The sequence below is a fragment of the Panthera pardus genome, unplaced genomic scaffold (assembly GCF_024362965.1).
Source record: "Panthera pardus isolate Hobbes unplaced genomic scaffold, ASM2436296v1 HiC_scaffold_6, whole genome shotgun sequence".
Lineage (NCBI taxonomy): Eukaryota > Metazoa > Chordata > Mammalia > Carnivora > Felidae > Panthera > Panthera pardus.
The window spans coordinates 74,430,625-74,455,074 of NW_026526991.1; the positions used below are offsets into that span (position 1 = coordinate 74,430,625).

Consider the following 24,450-nt stretch of genomic DNA (forward strand, 5'->3'; position numbering starts at 1 on the left):
TGGGGTTTACATAAGGGAGGTTAATGTAGATCCAAGCAGATACATATATTGTCCTGCAACTTCTCTGTCTCTCTCTCTCTCTCTCTGTCTCTCTCTCTCTCTGTATCTCTCTGTCTGTCTGTCTCTCTCTCTCTCTCTCTCTCTCACACACACACACACACACACACACATTCTAGAAGTTTGATATAAAACAGCGTAATTATTTTGAGACTTAAGTAGTGAAAAAAATATTTTTCTATTGTGATAAAAAACATAACAAAGTTTACCATCTTAACCATTTTCAAGTTAGGGTTCAGAATGTTAAGTACATTCTCATTGTGAAACATATCATCTTACAAATTGGAAACTCTATATCCACTAAACAATAACTCCTCTTTCTCCCCCTCTCCAGTCCCTAGTAACCATCATTCTACTTTCTGTTTCTATGAATTTGACTATGTTAGGTACTTCATGTGAGTAGAACCAAACAGAATTTGTCCTTTTGTGACTGGCTTATTTCATTTAGCATAATGTCCTTAAGCTTCATCCATATTGTGGCATGTGACAGGATTATCTTCTTCTTTAAGGCTGAATAAAAGCCATCGTATGTTGATACCACATTTAGTTTATCCATTCTTCCATTGATAGAGCAGGTTGCGTCTACCTTTCAGCTATTGTGAATAATACTGCTATGAACATGGGTGTGTAGCTGTCTCCTTGAGACTCTGCTGTCGATTCTTCTGGATATATACCCAGAAGTGTATTGCTGGATTGTATGGTAGCACTGTTTTTAAGTTTTTCAGGAACCTCCATACTATTTTCCATAAGTCGCTGCACAAATTTACATTTCTTTCAACAGTGCATATTCTTGTATATTAAGCCCATACTGCTAGGTAAAACTCTAAAGTGCGGGGGGTTTCGTCTCCTGAAAGAAAAATTGAGCATCTTGGGGATTACCTAGTATTTGCCTCATCCACTTTCTCTCCTCCTCTCCACCATAAGTCAAGAAGTGATACTCTGGTTTTAATCTTCCCGACAGGATGCTGATTATAAAATTTTCACAAACATTTCTTCTAATTCACTGATTCAATAGAAATTAGATATCCCATTAACTATCTAACTGGATGGCCTCTCTAACTGCTTCACGTTTTCTCTCTCTGGGACCACAAGTGTACATCCTTCCTCTTTCTGCTTCCCTGGGTAGGTCTCAATACCCCTCCAGGTTCAAAGATCCTATACCCTCATTAAATAAATAAGATGAAGTCTTTCCTCAAATTAGTCATGAATTGACTTTTACCTTCTTTAATGTTTATATAAAATTCAGTACCAAGAGAACAACCTTACCCTACCTAATGACCACTGGACTTCTGATGGTAAGAACAAAGGGGTCAATTCAAAGCAGAAAGCAAATTTCAATTCCAACCCACAACAGAGCCTGTAAGAACACAGCATCTCTTCTTGCCTCATTGAGAGCAAAGGGTAGGCTGTCCAAAAATGGACAACTTTGGTGTGAACATTATTTTGAGTTAAAAGCAATTAAAACCCAGCAGATTCAGGAAAAGCTTTTTACCTCCCCCTGAACTGCTTGCTTATATAGGGAAGAGAGCTATTAACATATTCCTCTTTACGTAAGAAACTTATCTACATAATAAGGTAACCTTTGTTTTTCAAACACCTCCTTTCACCTTCTTGTTAATGGTCTTTCTCCCCTTTGTATCCTCAGACCCCTCTCCCCTCTCCTTAGCTCAAGTAAGCGTCATGTTGCCTGACTGCCTTTGGAATTTCCATGTCTGTATGAATTCCCCACAAATATGTTACTAAATTTTATTTTCTCCTGTTAATCTGTCTCATGCCAACTTGATTTTTTTTTTTTAATTTAATGTTTATTTTATTATTTTTGAGAGTGACAGAGCATGAGCAGGGGAGGGGCAGAGAGCAAGAGGGAGACACAGACTCTGAAACAGGCTTCAGGATCTGAGCTGTCAGCACAGAGCCTGATGCAGGGCTCAAACTCACAAACTGTGAGATCATGACCTGAGCCGAAGTCAGACACTTAACTGACTGAGCCACCCAGGCACCCCCATGCCAACTTGATTTTTAGTCCAGCCAGCAGGACCTTGAAGGGCAGAAGAAATTGTTCCTCCCCAACCCTTACCACAAGCCTCAGGTGTAGGCCATGCGGGGCAGAGATTAGGAACACAGGCTGTGAAGAAAGACTGCTTGGTTGAGTCCTACCTCTGTCACTCCCTGCTGAACCTGTTGCTTCACCTTTCCATGCCTTAGGTTTCTAATTTTTAACAAGAAGATAATAATGGTACTTACTTGGTAGTATGTTGTGAGGATTAAATGTATTCACCCTTATAAAGTGCTTAGGAGAGAGCCTGACTTATGTTTACAGCTATTACCATTTACACATATTACTGCTATGAGTTATTTAAGTAAATATCTAATCAGCATCCTTCCAGAAATGGTTGATTTTGAGAGTCATGGAAGACAGAGGGCTAATTTAGGGGGAGGGGTGATACTTTGGGGGTGAGAAACCACAAGTATGAGGTGCTAGCAGACAAGAAGCTCAGCTTATGTTGAAGGGTGGTTACTCAACATATGTTTGTGGAATAAATGACTGAATGACTGAATGAATAAATAGGTGAGGCGTTGGCAGAAGAAAGAGAAAGGGAGATAGGCACATGCCAAAGATAAAACTGCAATTTTGCCTCATGCCAATGCTAGCTGGCATATCACTGAAATCGTGTGGACATGCCATCTTCGCAATGGGTCCACTAGTTACTGAAGCCTGAAACTATGTATACACTGCTGTGCCCTATAAGGTGAAACTAATTTTCTTCTTAGAATGTCCCGTCCCACATCTGCCAGGGTCCCTCCACTTCAGTGTGTCTACTTCATGCTTATTTCTTCCACACAATCCCCAAAAGGGAATTGGAGAAAAAGAAAAATGAAGAGAAAGATAGAGAGGAAATGGTACTATGTGACTGTGGTGGCAGTGACGTTGGAAAGTATGCCTAGAGAGAAGAGCGTAATCCTGGAGACCTAGTACCCTTGTTACACCCACTTCCCTCATCTTCTCTCTTACCTTCTCAAGAGGAGAATGCCCACATTCCCACGGAACTTTAGAACAGGTGCCCATTGAAGACCTTCCTCCTTTATGATGAAGATGGAAAATTGAGGTTTGTCACAACATCCGACTGATCTATTTTGAATTATTTTAATGCCCCAAAACTATACTGATCACACCCATCTGGAAAAACTCTAATCATGTGTGACCAAGTCTCTTCATGCCTGGACAAGAGTGGCTGAACAATACTGACAAGTCACTCGTCAAAGTAAAATGTTCACTATAAATTTGTGGTCACCAAAGACGTCTCAGTAGCACTCAGTAATCCCACTATATTCCTTAGTTCACTCACTTTTCCATTCTCCACAACTATTTTCTCTGCTCTCTGAACAAGTCCAACTCTCCCTCCTTCTCTTTTTCTCACAGCTGGTCTCTGACTGACCCTTTCTTTACCTTTCTACTACCAAAGGTGACAACTTATCCTCAACCACACCCATTTGACCCTGTCCCTTTTGACACACAGAGGTCTGCTTCTCTTGTTTGCTAAATTGGTGGCTCCTAGGAATCACCACTGCTACCTTCTCACCCCTCACACTCCATATCTAAATTTTTTTTTTTTTAACGTTTATTTATTTTTAGGACAGAGAGAGATAGCATGAACGGGGGAGGGGCAGAGAGAGAGGAAGACACAGAATCGGAAGCAGACTCCAGGCTCTGAGCCATCAGCACAGAGCCCGACGCAGGGCTCGAACTCACGGACAGCGAGATCGTGACCTGAGCTGAAGTCGGATGCCTAACCGACTGAGCCACCCAGGCGCCCCCCTCACACTCCATATCTAATTCACCAACAAATCCTGTTCATTTTGCCTTCTAAGTAAGTGCTTTCAAATCAGTCCCTTTTCCATCTTTGCCATGTTAACAAGGTTCAAGTAGAAATCTCCTACTGGGTCTACTGCCATTGCTTCCTGACTGATCTTACTGTATCCATCCAATAACTCCATGTATCTATTCACTTTTACAAAAATTATTTTTAAGTAATCTCTACACATGGGGCTCAAACCCACAACCCCCAGACCAAGAGTCTCATGCTCCATGACTGAAGAGCTCAGACTGAGACAAACAGATGCCCTCCATCAATCTATTCTTAAAAACAGGGGCACCCAGGGGCGCCTGGGTGGCTCAGTCGGTTAAGCGTCCAACTTCAGCTCAGGTCACGATCTCGCGGTCCGTGAGTTCGAGCCCTGCGTCGGGCTCTGGGCTGATGGCTCAGAGCCTGGAGCCTGCTTCCAATTCTGTGTCTCCCTCTCTCTCTGCCCCTCCCCCGTTCATGCTCTGTCTCTCTCTGTCTCAAAAATAAATAAAACCTTAAAAAATTTTTTTTTTAAAAAAAAACAGGGGCACCTGGATGGCTCAGTGGGTTAAGCGTCTGACTTCAGCTCAAGTCATGATATCACAGCTCGTGAGTTTGAGCCGAGTGTCGAGCTCTGTGCTGACAGCTCAGAGCCTGGAGCCTTCTTCAGATTCTGTGTCTTCCTCTCTCTCTGCCCCTCCCTGCTCACATTCTGTCTCTTTCTCTCAAAAATAAACATTAAAAAAAAAAAGCAAACACAAACTTTAAAAAATGTTTTTAAGTGTGATATTATACAAATACCAAAAACTTCACAAAACATAAATATACAGTGTATACACACTATGTTATCACAAACTGAATACCAGTTTAACCACCACCCAAGTTAATAGGGCATTGCCAGCTCTGAAGCCCATCTAAACCACTTTCTAATAACTAGCTCCTCTTCCCCCTCCTAGTATAACCACTATCCTGACTTCTAGCACTACACATTAGTTTTGCCTGCTTTTAACTTTATGCAAGTAGGATCATACTGTATGTATCTTTCTAAGTGTGGCTTCTTTCATTTAAGATCATGTGCATGAAGTTTATCCATGTTGCAGTGTAAAATCATAGTTTGTTCATTCTCATTTTTATATAGCAGTCTCTTGTATACTTACAGCACAGTTATTAATTTTACTCTTTGTTAAGTTTATTGATTTATTTTGAGAGTGAGAGAGAGCACGAATGAGGGAGTGTCAGAGAGAGGGGAGAGAGAATCCGAAGCAGGCTCCTCACTAGGAGAACAAGAGCCCAATGCGGGGCTCAATCTCACAAACCACGAGATCATGGCCTGAGCTGAAATCAAGAGTTGGTTGCTTAACCGAATAAGCCACCCAGTCGCCCCTAATCCCACTCTTGATAAACATTTAGATTGCTTCTGGATTAGGGCTATTAAGAACAGCAAACTGCTATGAACATTGTTATACATGTCTTGTGCTACAAATGTGCACACATTTCTCTTGGACCCATCCATGCTAGTCATAATAGCTACAGTGACCTTTCCTAATGCAAATCTGATCGTATTATTCTTTCAATGATTTTCAGTTATTCTTGGGAAAAACTAAAATCCTTCATTTGGTCTGCAAAACCCCACATAATATGGATTCACTCCTTGCACAGCCTTTTCTCAAACCTTGCCTTCTTCTGCTCCATGTTCTTATTTCCTTTCCTGAAATGGGAAACATCATGGGATCTTTTACAGTTTCTTCCCCTTGCCCAGATAACTACTCTTCTGCCTCTTTACCTAGCTCCCTTATTTTTTCTTCAGATCTCAACCCTGTCTTCAGCCCCAGAGGGAAGCTTTCTCTAACCTTCCTCTCCGGTTTAATTTTCTTAACGTCAGATGTGAACTTCTTATCATTTGTCACATTTGTACTTTTATCTTTCTTTGATTAACATCTATATCCATTCGGCACCTCTCCCTCCCTTCCCCAACATACACTAGGTCATCAGTTTCAAGAGGATAAGGACTACGGAACTTGCTTGTGATTGTTTTTTGTTTGTTTGTCTGGTTTGGTTCTAGCTTTCACCCTAGACTTCTGCCTGGCCTATAGTAAGAACTCCATAAATATGTGTCCAATGAACGAATGAATGAATCAAATTACCACTACTCATTATGAGTAAGGGCTACCTGAATGAAGGTCGAGTATCAAAGAATTGCTGTTGGGGTCACTAATCATTTTGTGAGAGGATTATTAAAACAACAGCAACAAAACTCTTCTCTATTTTTCTAATGTCAAGAATCTGTCACCATGTTCATCAGCCTCACTTAAAGTCAGGATTTGGCTTGTTTCACATGTATACAAGTGTTAGTTTAATTTTGCCAATTGTAGATAGCATTTTATGGGCAGATTTGTAACTGTCTTTTCTTAAAATATAACTTAAGGATGAGGATATATTTAAACACTTCCATATTGATGAAATGTTAATTACGGGCCTTCTGGTTATTTACTTCGCTCCAGTGCAGCTCTGAGGCACAAAGACAACTCTCATCACTGCTAGCATGTCTATAGTGGAATTCTGTGGGGTCTGGTTTATGCTCAAAAGTACAGAGCAACATTTTTTTTAAATGAAAGAATAATGAAAAAAAAACAAACAGAAATACAAAGTACTTTCCCAGACATAAGGACTATGGGTAGATGTGTGAAAAGTAGATGAATAAATATAAAGGGTACCATCTGGGTTGGATAGTTTACATGGATTTTTCATTTCTTTACTTAATTGTTTGCATTTTTATGTGATGCTTTTAATAGTATAGGACTTTTGCTTAAGTCCATTTTTCAATGATAGCATCATAACTTCTATTAGCTTCTAGGTAGGTCTAGGTATGTATGAATACTTTTTGGGATTTTTAAAAAAAAAAATTTTTTTTTTTAATGTTTATTCATTTTTGAGACAGAGAGAGACAGAGCATGAATGGGGGAAGGTCAGAGAGAGATGGAGACACAGAATCTGAAACAGGCTCCAGGCTCTGAGCGGTCAGCACAGAGCCCAACGCGGGGCTCGAACTCACGGACCGCGAGATCATGACCTGACTGAAGTCGGCTGCTTAACCAAATGAGCCACCCAGGCACCCCGGGATTTTTTTTTTTTTTTATATTTTAGAATGAGTGGGTATTCAGCATTAAGAGATTGCCTTAATGCTTTAAGTTACTTGGATATCTAAGTACGGACTAATTTTAATTTGTTGAATATTAAAGCAAAAATTAAAATCTACCTGAGATATTTCAAATATAGATACTTTACATTTTTTGAAAATCTTTTTTTTTTTAATTTTTAAAAATCTTTATTTATTTTTGAGAGAGACAGAGTACAAGTGGGGAGGAACAGAGAGAGAGAGGGAGACACAGAATCTGAAGCAGGTTCCAGGTTCTGAGCTGTCGGCACAGAGCCCAATGCGGGGCTCAAACTTACCAACCATGAGATCATGACCTGAGCTGAAGTCAGACACTTAATTGACTAAGCCACCCAGGTGCCCCTAGATATTTTACATTTTTAATTGTATGTGTGGATTTACTTTGCATTTTAAATTATTTGAAGTGAATTAAAGAAAATAATTAAAGAAAATAAAGAAAATGGCTTTGTTGCTAAAGGAGGTTTATTTGCCCTTACATGTATCTTCTTTTTTTTTCCATAAAATGATTTAAAAGTTAGAAAACTTTCAGAAGAAAATGAGATTTATCTATTAACTATAGATTTGTAGAAGTAGTGATTTGAAAACCATAACAATTACCTGTGTTTGTATTTGTTTAAATATCTAGTTCCCTCATACTTAAAATAATTTTATATTAAATGTTTTCTAATATCTCTTCAGAACTATTATTACTTGACTCTTCTTTCTTAGATTTTATTCTCTGATTTCCTAGCACTGTCAGAGTGGAATTGTATCCTAGTATGTAGCCCTCTAGTGGCTAAAACTTAAAAGGGGCACAATATTAAGGGGGAAAAAAAAAAAAGAATCCCAATTCTTCCAGAAAGAAGACCATCCATTTAGAGAAGGAAAAGGGCGAGAAAGGGCAGAAAGTAGGTGACAGACAGTGAAAGGAAAATTAAATGAAAGGTCAAAGTTAGCATTGTGAAATAGGGAGATGAGGACATAAGGAGTCAATATTTTCTGAGCAGATGTGGTTTTAGAAAATTTTTGTGTATTTTCTCACTTTATCTTCACAAAGACTCTATGGATACAATCCTTATTCTACAGGCAAAGAAACTGAGGCTCAGAGGATAAAAGAAATAACTGCCCAAATCACACAATTAGGGACTAGAGAGGTGGAATTTGATTCCAAAATCCATGCCCTTAAATATCAAGTGAAGTTGGAAACATTGAAGATGAGTTGGATGGAAGTTTTCCTTCATTCCTTATGGGGTTGCAACTTCCTGTTGGCTCAACAACTAGATCAACAGGAGTATGATGGATGAATGTGACAGGGGCACCACCCTATCACACACACCTATCCACCTACCTAGGGTTCTTGTGGAACTGGAAGTAAGGGGTGGAGTTCACTGATGACGCCCAGGCTCATACTCTAACCATAATGCATTAGCTCAAAAGGGTGGAGGGGGAAAGAAAAACAGCAATACTATGACAAATTAAGCTAAAGAAACAGTTTCTTTATCCCCATTCTGCACAACAGTGTTCACATGCAGCATGACGTTAAGAGAGATAATAGACTTCATGTTTCATAAATGCCTGCTGCTTCTTATTTTTCTTTATCTATTTTCATGATATGTAATACTGTATCTATAGCCAAAGGCTAGGGATGGGCTGTGTTTGGTAAAACATTATACTAGTTCCAGGCAATATCTAGAGACATTGTGGTGCAGGAGAGGAAACAAGACATGTGTCAAGGAGTACTACCTGTTAAATACTCAATACTATTTGTCAGTTGTTACAAAAGTAGAGATTACTACTTTTTAAAGTAATTTAAAATATACATATTTTAATGAACCCCCAGCATATATAAAGAAGAAAATTTCCTATATGGTAGTTCTCATTATAGTAAAATTCACATGACTATCTGAATTTAAAATTTGAGTAGGTCGATCTTTTTCTTAAAAATATTATTAGGTATGGGCTCCTGGGTGGTGGCTCAGTTGGTCAAGTGTCTGGCTCTGGATTTCTGCTTAGGTCATGATCTCGCGGTTTGTGAGTTTGAGCCCCTCGTCTGGCTCTGCGCTGACATGCGGAGCCTGCTTGGGATTCTCTCTCCCTCCTTCTCTGCCCCTCTCCTGCTCATTCTCTCTCTCTCTCTCTCAAAATAAATAAACATTTAAATATATAATATATATTAATATAATTATGTAATATAATTTGTTCCCTTTGTTATATATATATTAGTAGTAGTTATATATATTATATATATATTAGTAGTATATATATATATAATATATATATATATAATTTGTTGATCTTTCAAGACACATCTATTGTTCTGCCTCTTAATGCTATTTGCATACTTCTCTTATCCCTTTCAAGATTATCATTTCTTTTGAGTAAATAGATTATTTTGCTCATCACGATAGTTTTGTTTTTAATGGTAAAAGTAATCCTACTTAAGCAAGTCAAAAAAGTCAAAGTGTATGAGAAAAGCACTCATAATCTCTGTCTTCCCCCTTCCATTCCTATCTCATGATATATCACATGTGAACAAATTGGTGGGTAGTCTTCCACACTTTTTCTATTTTCATACCAACAAATATAGGATTTGGTTTCTTTTTATTGCTTACTTCGCGTATAATTCTATAACTTGAATTTTTTTTTACATATTATAGATATCTTCTCTTACAACATTTATTTCTAATTTGTTTCTATTTCAGTAGATGCAACACATTCCATACTATAAATGCACTGTTCCACTGTTCCACAAAATAGATATTTTGTTACTAGGTTTTTTAACACTATCAACAATACTACAATAAACAGATTTGTGCATTTGGCCTTCTATATTGATAGCTAAGTTCCTGCAGAATAGCTTCTCAAGAGCAGGATGGAGGAATTAATAGATATTTCCAAATCTCTAACCAAAAAGATAGTAGCATTCCCTTTAGGGATACATAAGAATATCTGTTTGCCTGTTCAGTCTCCAGTGCTGAATATTATCAATCTTTTAATATTTGTCAAACTGGTGAAAAATAGTACCCAATTAATTTTCTAATTTGCTTCTTCCTGACTATTAGAGATGTCAAATTATCTTTTCAAAAGTCAAATGTCAAGTTCCCTTTTTAAAGCTCTATTACCTAACACCCCTCAGCCCAACTCCTACCACTAACCTGAGTCTTGACAATGTACATGTGAAAAACTCATTCAAGAACATGGCCATTTTGTTCCTTGACTGTTGAAAAACATCATCAAAAATACATGACCACTGATTGACCTGTGAACTGGACTTGGGTACTCAGGGGCTCCTCACCCCCTCCCTTGTCTTTGGAATGTGGGTTCTGCGTACCTTTCCTGCTCCCAAAGGTTGTTCGAAGGACATAACTTTGAGATGGCATTGTGGTGTTGAAAACACCCACACAGTATTTACCTTACTGAGCCTGTCAGGGCCTCTTTATAAACTTTTAAGATTGTGGCGGGGGGGAGGGGGGGGCGGGAAGGAGGTGCGGGAATTCATTTGTCTTGCTGCTGCCTCAGACCAGCCTTGTATGTTAGTTCTCTTTGTTATTATTAAAACTACCACTTACCAGCCTCTTTCTTTGGTCTCTCCCTGTCCTCCACATACAGAGTACAGTTTCAGATTGCACCAGGAAAGCTCGCCAGAGGCCTGGGAACCAACACTGAACTCTTCATCTTTAATGATATTCACCTCCACCCACGTAAGCCATCCACTTCCATGGACACAAATGAACTTGTCATTATCTGGAACTACTTGAACTTCTGAACTTAAATTCAGACATCTCATTCTGACTACTGCCTTCTTTCTACTCTTTCATGTCTCTTTCTCAGATATTCCCACAATACCTGTCAATTCATCTGAGGCTTCCAGTCAATTAGATATTTGCAAGATCATCATACACAAGCAAGAAACACTTTTCCAAATGTGAGGCAATCAAAGCTTCAGAAAGCAATGCTTCTTGGTTTTGGGGGAGATTATATAACATCCAGTGATTTTTCAATCCAAGAAGGACTCAGGGAGTGGATGGGAACTTGGAGATTGGTTTGAGTTGTCACAAAGACTAAGGAGTCATTACTGGCATTTAATGGAAATGTTTCCAAGGGATGTTATATGTTCTTCATATCTGGAACAGTCCCTTATAAAGAAGTACTGTCCCAATTAAAATATAAATAGTGGCCCTAGTTAAGATATACCAAACCCCCTCAAAAATTTAAATTAAAAAGATGAATGCAGATGTACATAAATTTTTTTTATGATTTATAGGTTTCTGCTGACCCCTCAAGCCCATTTATGGAGCCCAGATTAAAAACTCCTGCATCAGATTTCTGATATCTTTATAACATGCCATGATCTTGGAATTTTCTGCTCATGTGCTGACAGATGATTAATAGGGTACTTCTGTACCAGAGTATTCCTAGTAGATCAGAAAATAACTCTAATCAAAATTACATTCTTAGGAAAGTAACTCAGAATAGTTCCTAAGATTGCATTTAAGAAGATTGCAATTAAGATTGCATTTTTTGACAGCTTTCATTAGAGTTTTAACTGTTGAACTCAGTCAGGCTCATGGTCTTAAAGAGACCCCATTACAACATTTAAGAAACAAGATTGACAGTTGTAGTCACATCAGAATAAATTCAATTATGCAAGATTTGTAATAGCAAATTTCTGGTATAAAAGGGAAAAACCTATATATGAATATGAGTCTAATATTCCTAAAACCTGAAATTTTTACTTAAAAAGCACTTTTTGTCATTAAAACTATACCAGGTATACAGTAGATTTGTGTTAAATACACTCTCATGCTTCCTTTGCAGGGTGTTTATTTACAAGAAAGCAATACTAATCATCCATATAACTTCCTGAATTTGTGTTCTATCACAGAAAGCCTTATCAGTTCAGTAATTCTAGTTAATGTAATAGGATAATGTAATTATGTTTCATTTTGTAAGGTATACAACAGGGATCTCCTATTTTGCTGTCCCAGTTTTTCAATAAAGTTTTGATTATAGGCCAAAAACAAAAAAAACACACAAAAAACAAAAAAACCCAGTTCCTACATAAACTAGATACTGTTTAAAAATATGACTGGCAGTGTTCAGCTGTTTCAAAACTTCTTTCTCTTGATACTTCTGCCATACTTGAAGCCCACAAAATAAACTGCTTCTCTTTCTCTTTGGGGAACGTCTAGTTAAATATGAACATGATAACCCCTTCACTTTGGTTTTCCATAGAACAGCTGAGGTTATAATTTTCACAAGGAGCTTCACTAAATCTAAGGATAATTTTTAAAATACCATAAAATGCATAAATTTTATGTAACATTATCATAATTAATCATAAACGCCCTCTTCTGTTTCATATTCCACCTGAAGAATTTATTATTTTTTTTTTAGTTTTTTTTTAACGTTTATTTTTGAGACAGAGAGAGACAGAGCATGAATGGGGAGAGGGTCAGAGAGAGAGAGAGACACACACAGAATCTGAAACAGGCTCCAGGCTCTGCGCTGTCAGCACAGAGCCCGACGCGGGGCTCGAACTCACAGACCGCGAGATCACGACCTGAGCCGAAGTCGGACGCTCAACCGACTGAGCCACCCAGACGCCCCTGAAGAATTTATTATTGAGGAAATTCCTTTTCCTGCTTTTCCTTGGAAAGGGATTAGGTAGAACTCACGTTTCCATAGAAAGTCTAGATAAACAATGGATTTTAAGGAGATTTTTAATCTTCATAGAGAATACATCAACATAAAAAAATGCATCAACGTTTGTACTGAAATTTTTCTTCTCCTCAAAATTAGGTAGAGTTATTTCTTCTCTCCTTAATTACAGAAATAAGAATTCCTTTCAGTTGTAATTGTTTTAGCTTCCATTTACTGTATCCGATCCTTTTTGTCTTTATACATCATCACCCCCTTCACCTGGACCGAATAAGCCACCCAAGTGCCCCTCAAAAATAATTTTTAACTTTAAGATATTTTAGTAAATATTAATGTGACTATATCAGTGAAGAGTAGACCAATTTTCTGGATAATGAAGACAAAGACTGTATTAAGGTGAATTAGTTAATTTAGATTTCTTTTGAATCAGTAGAAGCCACAAAATTATTTTTCCTCTTTTATACAACTTTGCCTTTGGAGGCCTAACTAATAATGCTTCAAAATAATTAAAATGCTATTTTGAAAGTTACACTATTTGGTACTTCTCAATGTGGATAAATAACATTACATTATGTTATTATTTTCATATTATAAAAGCTTATAGTCTGAAGTTATAAGTTAAGTCACTTATAACTATTTACATAAAGAATATATATGAAAGTGATTATTCTTTAAACTATTTCGAGGTTTATGTTCAGACATTTATTTATTTATTTCTATTTTTTAATTAAAAACATTTTTAATGTTTATTTATTCTTGAGAGAGAGACAGAGCATGAGCAGGGAAAGGGTCAAGAGAGAGGGAGACACAGAATCAGAAGCAGGCTCAGGCACCAAGCTGTCAGCACAGAGCCCGACATGGAGCTCAAACTCACAAACCAAAAGAAATTGACCTGAGCCAAAGTCAGATGCTTAACCATCTGAACCACCCAGCTGCCCCTCCATTCAGACATTTGGAAATGTACTATCTAATTTATGGGAATTAGAAGTAAGACTGTGTAAATCTTTCTGAACATTGAAATTACCATATTTCATTCTTCTGAATTTTTACTTCCCAAAAACACCTGGGAGAACTCAAAAACCAATTTAATAAATTTTAAAAAACTACTCTCCACAAATTTCTTATCTAAGAACTACTTTTGTTTATGTATTTTTCCTTTTGATGACATCTATACATTTTAAACATAATTTACAGCTAATTTTCAATTAGTGTTTATTTACTATACATTAGGGAATAATCTAAAGATGAGTTGTGCATTAGTCCATAATTTCAAGGAAGTGACAATCTAGAGGCGGAATTTACCCAAAAGCAAGAAGTTATTGATTAGCTCCCATTTCATCTAGAGAAACAATGATGAATTGGATAGACATGATCGCTTCCCTTGTGGACTTTGTATTCTCGTGAAGGATTCAGATAGTAAGTTTGTATATAAATAGAGAAAATAACTACAACTTATGATAATCAATAAAGAAAAAATGAATAGGGTGCTGTAAAATAAGTAAAAGGGAATACATTTTAGAAGATGTATTCAAGGCATGGTGCTGTGTTCCATCTTTGAGACAAAAACTCAAAGATGAAAAAGACATAGCTCTGATCTCCAGTTCACTATCTAGTGAAAGGCATACGATAAATATGTAAACAACTACATGTACCAGAATCAAATAAAAACCATAAAAAGATAAAAGCAACATATATAGAAATGAACAGTCACTAAATAATCCTGATTGGAATTATTCAGGAAGCATTTATGGGCAAGGTAATGTTTAAGTTGGGTTTTGAAGGATGACTATGCTTTTGCTGATAGAAAAATGAGTAAAAGACAATATGACAAAAGGAAGAGAAGGGTGAAATTACACTCCAAATCCAGGAAATGTGACTATTTCACATTTGGTTCAAGTGCATAAAGGGGGGCTTGTTGGGGCTAAATGACTGTGCTAACAATGAAACTAAGACCAAAATTGATTTTCTGTTCTATCTAGTTCAGTCTAAGGTAGCTGCTATTTCTTATCTAATTCATTTCTATAAATATTTTTGGGTGCCTCCATTTTAGTTCTTAACAATTTCAGTTCAAACTGGCCATTCTGAGAGACCTTATGGGTTACCCAGGGTATGTATACATGTGAATATGTGTTTTCATGATTTAGGATAGGTGTACATACCCACCCAAACATTTATATATGTATACATACCCTATAGTGTAAATCTCATTTTCTCTACACCTCTCCTGTCATCTCCTTTATTCACCTCCATACCTATCAGGCAATGGACACATGGCTATAAGACCATGACAGAGAGCCTAATGAATGTCTATCAAATTCTTTAAATTAGAAAAAAGAAACAAGCTATAAATGCAATGAGGTAGCATTATTTTTATGAAAACATTTAAGCAGAAATGATAATCCCAAACCATACAGAACAATATTTTAGCATTAACCTGTGAAAGAAGAATAGTAAGTTGTAGGAATAACAGAGCTCTGGATTCTAATCTCAGCTTAACCATGACTCACCTGTATGACTCTGGACACGTACGTCATGGAACCACTCTGCGTTTTTATTTCCTCATAGGCAAAAAAGGAATGACAATATTCATCCTACCTCATAGGGAAGATGTTTGGACTATCTAGTGATTGTAGAGTGTTATTAAAACACACTGCATAATTGTTATTTGGTCTGAGTCTCATCCTATGTAATCCAATGAGAGTTTTATTATTACCCCTTTAATTATGGCTGCAGATTTTATATAAGGCTTCCCATTTCCTCTACCTTATTCCTCATAAAAGAAACTTTGAAATATATCTCTGTGGTAAATATAGTAGCTCTCTTTTTCTAACTATCTGTTAAAGAAGGACTATTGAAACAATGAAGAATACTGTGTGGACCCAGAAGATATTATGAAAGACTAAGGACTACAATAGGAGGTCATTTTCTGCCTGAGGAGTCAATAAATTAGCTCCTTGACACAATTAGTAACAACTTCTGTAAAGGAACTATTGTCCTTAATTTTAGAATCAACACCAAAAATTGCAATGAGCCAGTATTTCTTTACTACTTATAAATTGTGATCAAATCAGCTTTTTACAGTGAGAATAGTAGACTTGAAGTCATGAATATCATTCAGTGAAAAAGCATTGGAACAAAAGCTCTAACTTCCACAGTTAGCGTCTGTTTATATTTGGGCAAGTAATTCCTTCTTGTTACTCTCTTTTTATTTTATTTTGACTACAAAAATCAAACTAAATAAAATAAAGTTTCTCAAAACTTAAAATTTAACAGTATTTGCTAAGCCTTTTCTAAGTTTTAAAGTGTTACATAAATGTTGCATTATTATTATTATTATTATTATTATTATTACTGTCTTGCCTTTGATACTTTCCAAAAAGTGCTGCTTAAAGGGTTATTGTCTATTTCCCTGTCAGTTTCCCAGGGGTCATACTGAAAAATTGTGTCATATAATGGAACCTTCTTGTCCTAGGTGATAAACTTGAGTGTATCACAGTAGCTAATGCTCCTGTATAGATTATATCTCAGAACATGTGACTAACTTGAGTCCAGAGAATACAAATTATTGCAAAAATTACCTAAATAAATACATTTCATGGACTCAAGAAGGAAAGTAAATGTATAGATTTCAGGAAATCCTCTCAGTCATTTTTAATAAATGAAGAAATTTCATTTGCTTTCTCTACCATCCACTTAACATCCATTGGTATCCCAGAGCTTCTTATTTTTTTTCTACCTCAGTTATATTGAGGTATAACTGAAATAACATTGTGTAAGTTTAAGGTGTACAACCTGCTGATTTGATATATTTATATGTTGCAAAATGATCACTGTGATAGCATTAGCTAACATCACCATCCTGTTACATAATTATCATTCCATTTTTGTGGTGAGAACATTTAAGATTTACTTTCTTGGCACTTTCAAGTACATAACTTAGCATTATTACCTCTAATCACTATGCTATACATTAGATCTCCAGAACTTGTTAATCTTATAACAGGAAGTTAGTACCTTTTGACTAATATCTCCCATTTCCCCCACACCCAGCCCCTCATAACCACCACTTTACTGTTTCCCTTAGTTCGATTTTTTTTAGATTCCACATATAAGTAATATCATACAGTATTTGTGTTTCTCTGCCTGATTTGTACACTTAGCATAATGCCCTCAAGTTTCATCCAAGTTGTTGCAACTGTCAGGATTTCTTTCACTCTCATGGCTAAGTAATACTCCATTGTGTGTGTGTATATATATATATGTCACATCTTCTTTATTTATTCATTCATTAAAGACACTTAGGTTATTTCCACATCTTGGTTATTGTGAATAATGCTGCAATGAACGTGGAGTACAGATATCTCTTTGAATCCTGGTTTTATATTCTTTGAATATATTCCCTAAAGTGGATATATCCCCAAAGTGGGATTGCTGGATTATCATTATGGCAGCTCTATTTTTAATTTTTGAGGAACCTCCATATTTTTTCCATAGTGGCTACACCAATTTATATTCCCACCATAGTACAAAAGTGTTCTCTTTTCTCCACACCCTTACTAGCACTTATTTCTCTAGCTTTTGTCTTACCAACTTAAGGATACAGAGAAGTGTCATGGGTCCATCTTACTTTTCAGAGTAGAAAACTGTGGAATCAGAATCAGGGTTGTACCCCATGGTGACATCTCACTTTCTGAAATAGGATTAGAGAACCACTAATAGGAACAGGAATGCAAATAGAGTTTGGAAATTCTGCCTCAGGTCTCACTTGAGTCCCAAACAATCCATAGCTGATACCTTCAGAATTTAGAGATATTGTTTATGGATCAACATAAGTTTAGCTATTTGTTTAGCTATTTGCTTTTTCAATGGGTTTATCAGTCTTACAGAGATTATTAACATCTGTTTATTTACTTATTTTTTAATTGAAGAGATTATTTAAACTAGCATGCTAGCATTACAGGTAGCTGGAGGGTAGTCTCACTTGAGGTCTGGAGATCACAGAGGTATAAAGGATGTAAGCTCACTTAAGAATTCACTCACAGTTCTTTTCTTGGTTACTTTTAGATATCACAGGATTGTGGTTTCCTTCCTTCACACCACAAAAGTCACTAAAATGGCAGCAACTTTTGCTAAATTTCAGTGGTCCTTAAAATCAGCTTATTAACACAGTCACCAGGGATTTTTAAAAATATATATTTCTGGGCCCCAACCCCTGAAGATCTGTGCTGCAGCTAAGCACTGATAAGCCAGTTATAGAAAACACTGCCTTACTCTTGCCTACTTTCCTCAAAATAGTATCATCATTATCTTCATCATCAACACCATCATCACCATTCATTGACAGTTTGTTAAATGCCATGTGCTATGCCAAGTTCTTTTCATTCAATACTTAAAATCCTGGAGAGTATTTTATCCATGTAGCAATATAGAAACTGAAGAATGAAGAGATTAAATAACACAGACACCAAATGGCAGAGCTAGGATTCAAACCTGATCTGTCCAACTCCAGTCTTTCCCTTTGATAATACCTCATACTTGACTCTCCACAAAAATTTTTTTTCAACAGTCTTTCTACATCCCTTATTTTCCTTCCTGTTCCTTGCTTATGAAACACAAGCTTGGCTTTTCCAAGAAGTTTTGTAAACATTCCAAAAACGTGTTGAAAGCAATTTTTTAAATGCCCTTTACCTCAGAAAACATCTCCCCAAACTTGGAAATAGACCGTTTTTTTGAATTGACAAAACTTATTTTACTTAATTGCATTATTTTTACTGTCAGTCTACTCCAACTCAGAGTTTTTTCATGTGCACCCTTTTCCCCAGTTTTCCAAGTGTAACTGATTCATACACTCATTTGACTAATGTATCTAAAAGTCTCACACATAATGCTTTCATTTTCTGTGTGTCAATGTTGAAGCAAAAATAAAACATTTTTTTCTAAGTGGCACTGAAACTCAGATTCTTTGCTTTGAGAGTTACAATAGAAATGATTAATAAAGGTTACCTGAAACTGTCATGATCATGATTAAAGTCTAAATGTTAGTCACTGATATTTACTAATCTGCTCTACTAGGTCTTGAAAGAGGCTTAAATCTGGTCTCAAAAACTCTCCCACTTAACAAATTATATTATAAGCCAAAGGTAATATGATAATTCTTAAACTTTTTGCTTCATTTTCTAGAATTAAAAATCAAATGCTGGTTCCAGATTTTTAAAAAAGGAAACACACACATATACAAATACATATAGAGTAAGAATTTTAAAATTATCTTTTTTGTGTACCATTTTAATGACTGGAATATTTGTTTCTCATTGTGGTCCTTCCAATATGTGAGTTCAACAGAATTCTGACAGCAATGAAATAGTAGGTTTGGCTGCTGTGATAGTAAGGCCCATTGTATCAGTGAAAACTTCTTTTAGATGGGAAAACGTCCTTTCCATCCTGACTTTCATGACCCTCAGCTCTCCTTAACTATTTATTCTCTTAGGTAAAAAATATTTATGGATATATGAGTGACAAACATTACAATTAAGTTCTACTTTTGTATTATTTGTCAAATAAATTAAATCATTAAAAAAGAACACAACTTTGTACTTTTTATTTTGCATTTAATAATCAAGGACGACAATAAATAGATAAAGGAATGGCATATTTTGATTTTTTCCATATACTTATTTACTTTATAACTCCAAACTGTTATTCCTTATACACAGGAACAGAATACATTAATTAGTGTAAATCCAATGATACAATCTCATCCCAGTAGAACAAGAGACAAAAAAAAAAAAGTAGTCATTTCAGCAAATAGCAAAGAAAAAGCTGCTTTAAATGTCAAGGCCTCCATTCTAGTTTTTGGTAAATAAATAAATATATATATTTAGAATATTTATTATTGTTATGTTATTATATATAATATATAACATATTATTATATTTATTATTATTATATTTGGTAAATAAATATATTTAATTAATTAATTAATTTATTTATTTATTTTGGCAGAGAGAGAAGTTAAGAAAGAGAATCCCAAGCAGGCTTCCCACTGCCACACTGCCAGGGCAGAACCCAATGCAGGGCTTAAACTCATGAACTGTGAGATCATGACCTTAGCAGAAGTCGTATGCTTAACTGACTGAGCCACCCAGACACCTGGACAAACTAGATTTTAAACTAAAGGTTGTAACAAGACATGAAAAAGAGCATTACATCATAATTAAGGGGTCTATCTATCAAGATCTAACAACTGTAAACATTTATGCCCCCAACTTGAGAGCACTCAAATACATAAAACAATTAATAATCAACATAAAGAAACTCATTGATAATAATACCATAACAGAAGGAAACTTTAATGCCTGACTTATAGCAATGGACAGATTATCTAAGCAGAAGACCAATAAGGAAACAATGGCTTTGAATAACTCTGGAACAGATGGACTTAACAGATGTATTCAGAGCATTTTATCCTAAAGCAGCGGAATACACATTCTTTTCAAGTGGAACATTCTCCAGAGTAGATCACAAACTGGGTCACAAATCAGGCCTCAACAAGTACAAAAAGATTGAGATCATACCATGCATATTTTCTGACCACAACACTATGAAACTTGAAGTCAACCAAAAGAAAAAAATTGGAAAGATCATAAGTACATGGAAGTTAAAGAGCATCCATCCTACTAAAGCATGAATGGGTTAACCAGAAAATCAAAGAAGAAATAAAAAAGTAAATGGGGGCACCTGGGTGATTCAGTCGGTTGAGCGTCCAACTTCTGCTCAGATCATGATCTCACAGCTCGTGAGTGCGAGCCCTGCGTTGGCCTCTGTGCTGACAGCTGGGAGCCTTGAGCCTGCTTTGGATTCTGTGTCTCCTGCTCTCTCTGCCCCTAACCCACTCACATTCTGTCTCTGTCTCTCTCAAAAATAAATAATCATTAAAAAAAAATAAAAAAGTAAATGGAAGCAAATGAACATGAAAACATGACAGCCCAAAACCTTCGGAATGCAGCAAAGGCAGTCACAAGAGGGAAGTAGATGGCAATACAGGCCTATATTAAGAACCAAGAAAACTCTCAAATACACAAACTAACCTTACACCTAAATGAACAGGAAAAGGAACAGCAAATAAAGCATAGAGCCAGCAGAAGAAGGGAAATAATAAAGATTAAAGCAGAAATAAATGATATAGAAAGAAAAAAAAACCAGTAGAACAGATCAATGAAACTAAGAGCTGGTTCTTTGAAAGAATAAACAAATTGATAAACCCCTAGCCAGATTTATCAAAAATAAAAGAGAGAGGACCCAAATAAATAAAATCATGAATGAAAGAGGTGAGATCACAACCAACACCACAGAAATACAAACAGAATTATAACAGAATATTATAAATATATGCCAACAAACTGAGCAATCTGGAAGAGATGGACAAAATCCTATAAAGATACAAACTACCAAAATGAAACAGGAAGAAATAGAAAATTTGAACAGACCCATAGCCACAAAGAAATTGAATCAGTAATCAAAAACCTCCCAACAAACAAAAGTCCAGGGTCAAATGGCTTCCCAGGGGAATTTGACCAGACATCTAATGAAGAGGTAATACCTAGTCTTCTCAAACTGTTCCAAAAATAGAAATGATAGCAAAACTTCCAAACTAATTTTATGAGGCCAGTATTACCTTGATTCCAAAACCAAAGACACCATTAAAAAGAAGAATTACAGACCAATATCCCTGATGAACATGAATACAAAAATTCTCAACAAGATACTAGCAAATTGAATTTAACAGTATGTTAATTCACAATCAAATGGGATTTATTCCTGGCCTAGAGAGATGGTTCAATATCTGTAAGTCAATCAGTGTAATACACCACATTAATAAAAGAAAGGATAAGAACCATATGATCCTCTCAATAGGTACAGAAAAAGCATTTGACAAAATACAGCATCCATGTTCAAGAAAGTAGGGATAAAAGGAACCTACCTTCACATCATAATAGCCATATACAAAAGACCCACAGATAATATCATCCTCAATGGGGAAAAACTGAGAGCATTTCCCCTAAGGTCAGGAACATGACAGTGATGTCCACTCTCACCACTGTTGCTTAACATAGCCCTAGAAGTCCTCAGCAATCAGACAACAAAAAGAAATAAAAAGCATACAAATCAACAAAGAAGAGGTCAAACTTTCCCTCTTTACAGATGACATGATAGTCTGTAGAAAACCCAAAAGACTCCAAAAAAAAAATTGCTAGAACTGACACATGAATTCAACAAAATTATAGGATATAAAATCAATGTACAGAAATCTGTTGCATTTCTTTTAAAGAAATTTTTTTTAACGTTTATTTATTTTTGAGAGAGAGACAGAGCATACGTGGTTGGGGCAGAGAGAGAGGGAGACACAGAATCCGAAGCAGGCTCCAGGCTCTAAGCTGTCAGCACAGAGCCTGATGCGGGGCTCAAACTCATGAACCATGAGATCATGACCCGAGCTGAAGTCGGACACTTACCTGACTGAGCCACCCAGGTGCCCTGAAACCTGTTGCATTTCTATACACAAATAATGAAGCAGCAGAAGGAGAAATCAAGGAATCAATCCCATTTACAATTGCACCAAAAATCATAAGATTCCTAGGAATAAATGTAACCAAAGAGGTAAAAGAGATCTGTATGCTGAAAACTATAGAACACTTATGAAAGAAATTGAAGAAGACACAAAGAAATGGAAACACATTCCATGCTCATGGATTGGAAGAACAAATATTGTTAAAATGTCTATACTACCTAAAGCAATCTACACATTCATTGCAATCCCTATCAAAATAACACAAGCATTTTTTTACAGAGCTAGAACAAATAATTCTAAAATTTGTATGGAGCCACAAAGTTCCCTGAATAGCCAAAGTAATCCTGAAGAAGAAAGGAAAGCTGGAGGCATTACAATTCTGGACTTCAAGATATATTACAAAGCTGTAGTCATCAAGACAGTTGGTACTGGCACAAAAACAAACACATAGATCAATAGAAGAGAATAGAGAAGCTAGAAATGGACTCACAACACTGTGGTCAACTAATCTTCAACAAAGCAAAAAATAAGATCCAATGGAAAACGGTCTTTTCAACAAATGGTGTGGGAAAACTATACAGTGATATGCAGAAGAATGAAACTGGACTACTTTCTTATACCATACACAAAAACAAATAAAAAATGAATGAAAGTCCTAATGGGAGATCTTCAAAAACCTAGAGGAGAACATAGACATCAACCTCTTTGACCTTGGCTGTAGCAACTTCTTACTAGACATGACTGGAGGCAAGGAAAAGAAAGGCAAAAATGAACTAATGGGACTTCATCAAGATAAAAACCTTCTGCACAGCAAAGGAAATAATCAATAAAACTAAAAGTTAGTCTATAGAATGAGAGAAGATATATGAAAATGACATATTGGATAAAGGATTAGTATCCAAAATCTATAAAGAACTTATCAAACTCAACACCCAAAAACCAAATAATCCAGTTAAGAAATGGGCATAAGACATGAACAGACATTTCTCTTCTTTTTTTAAAATTTAAATCCAAGTTACTTAACATAGAGTATAATAATGGTTTCAGGAGTAGAATTTAGTGATTCATCACTTGCATATAACATATAACTTGTTGCTTATCCCAACAAGTGCCCTCCTTAAAGTCCATCACCCATTTAGCCCATTCACTCCCCACCCCACTCACCTCCCTGTACAGACATTTTTCTAAAGAATACATCCAGATAGCTCTTTGTTGAGAGTAAAACAGTAACATTTTACTCTTCTTGTGCACATAATTACATACATAAAAATAGCTAAACATCATGTACTTTAAAAGAATATATGATGAACTCATTTTCATGGTAATATTAATAATGTTGATATCCCATTACAACTTGATTTTTAACTGAAGGTATCCATTATATGGATGTATCATTATTTACTTAACCAATCTCTCATGTATAACTTGAAACCCAGTTTTTTTTGACATTGTAAAGAAGGGATAAATATCAGCACATTTACGAATATTTTGTTAGGTTAAATTCTTAGAAGTGGAATCAGTGATAAAGGATTTGTATATTTAAAACATGCTGCCTTAGCGATTATACTTAGTCTGTGGGGTCAGTGACACAGAACTCTCTGTAGTAAATGGGCTGTCTTGAGTAGGGTTCAGACTTTAGAACAAATAGTACACTTGCTGACGTTTGAAATGTGATTAATAACTGACTATTAAAGACAGTCCTACAAGGTAAAGGCAAAAAAAAAAAAAAAGTCACAAATCCTTTAGAAGCAACTGAGATAGTTGAAAGATAGTGGAAAGATGCATAGTTGCTGAACAACTGTCAACAATCCAGGGCTCATTGCAGGGGGTTGGGGTGGAGAAGGTATGAACTGCTTCTGTGGTTGCGTTCAGAAGCTCATGTCTATTTTAGCACCAGCTGGTCTTATACTTTCTTCCTACTCTTCCAATTCCTTTCCTTGCTGAGTTCCAGTCTAGCCTCTGGACTTTGAAGTGGTGTGTTCCCTTTCAATGTTCAGGCCCCAGAAAATACAGATAATTTTGAGAGAGACAGAGCAAGAGTGGAGCAGGGGCAGAGACAGAGAGGGAGACACAGAAACAGGCTCTAGGCTCTGAGCTGTCATCACAGAGCCCGACGTGAGGCTCGAACTTGGGAACAGCAAGATCACCACTTGAGCTGAAGTCAG

General features: G+C 36.2%; 1 protein-coding gene across 4 annotated transcripts in view; it reads right to left on the minus strand.

The window, feature by feature from the left end:
* Positions 1-24,450, minus strand: part of CUNH12orf40 (chromosome unknown C12orf40 homolog) — a 263,127-nt gene that overhangs the window by 174,264 nt on the left and 64,413 nt on the right. For all 4 annotated transcript variants that reach the window (XM_053895208.1, XM_053895206.1, XM_053895210.1 and 1 more), the window contains one exon: positions 3,071-3,138. The gene's annotated coding sequence lies outside the window, so the exon portion shown is untranslated. The remainder of the gene's footprint in view (positions 1-3,070; positions 3,139-24,450) is intronic.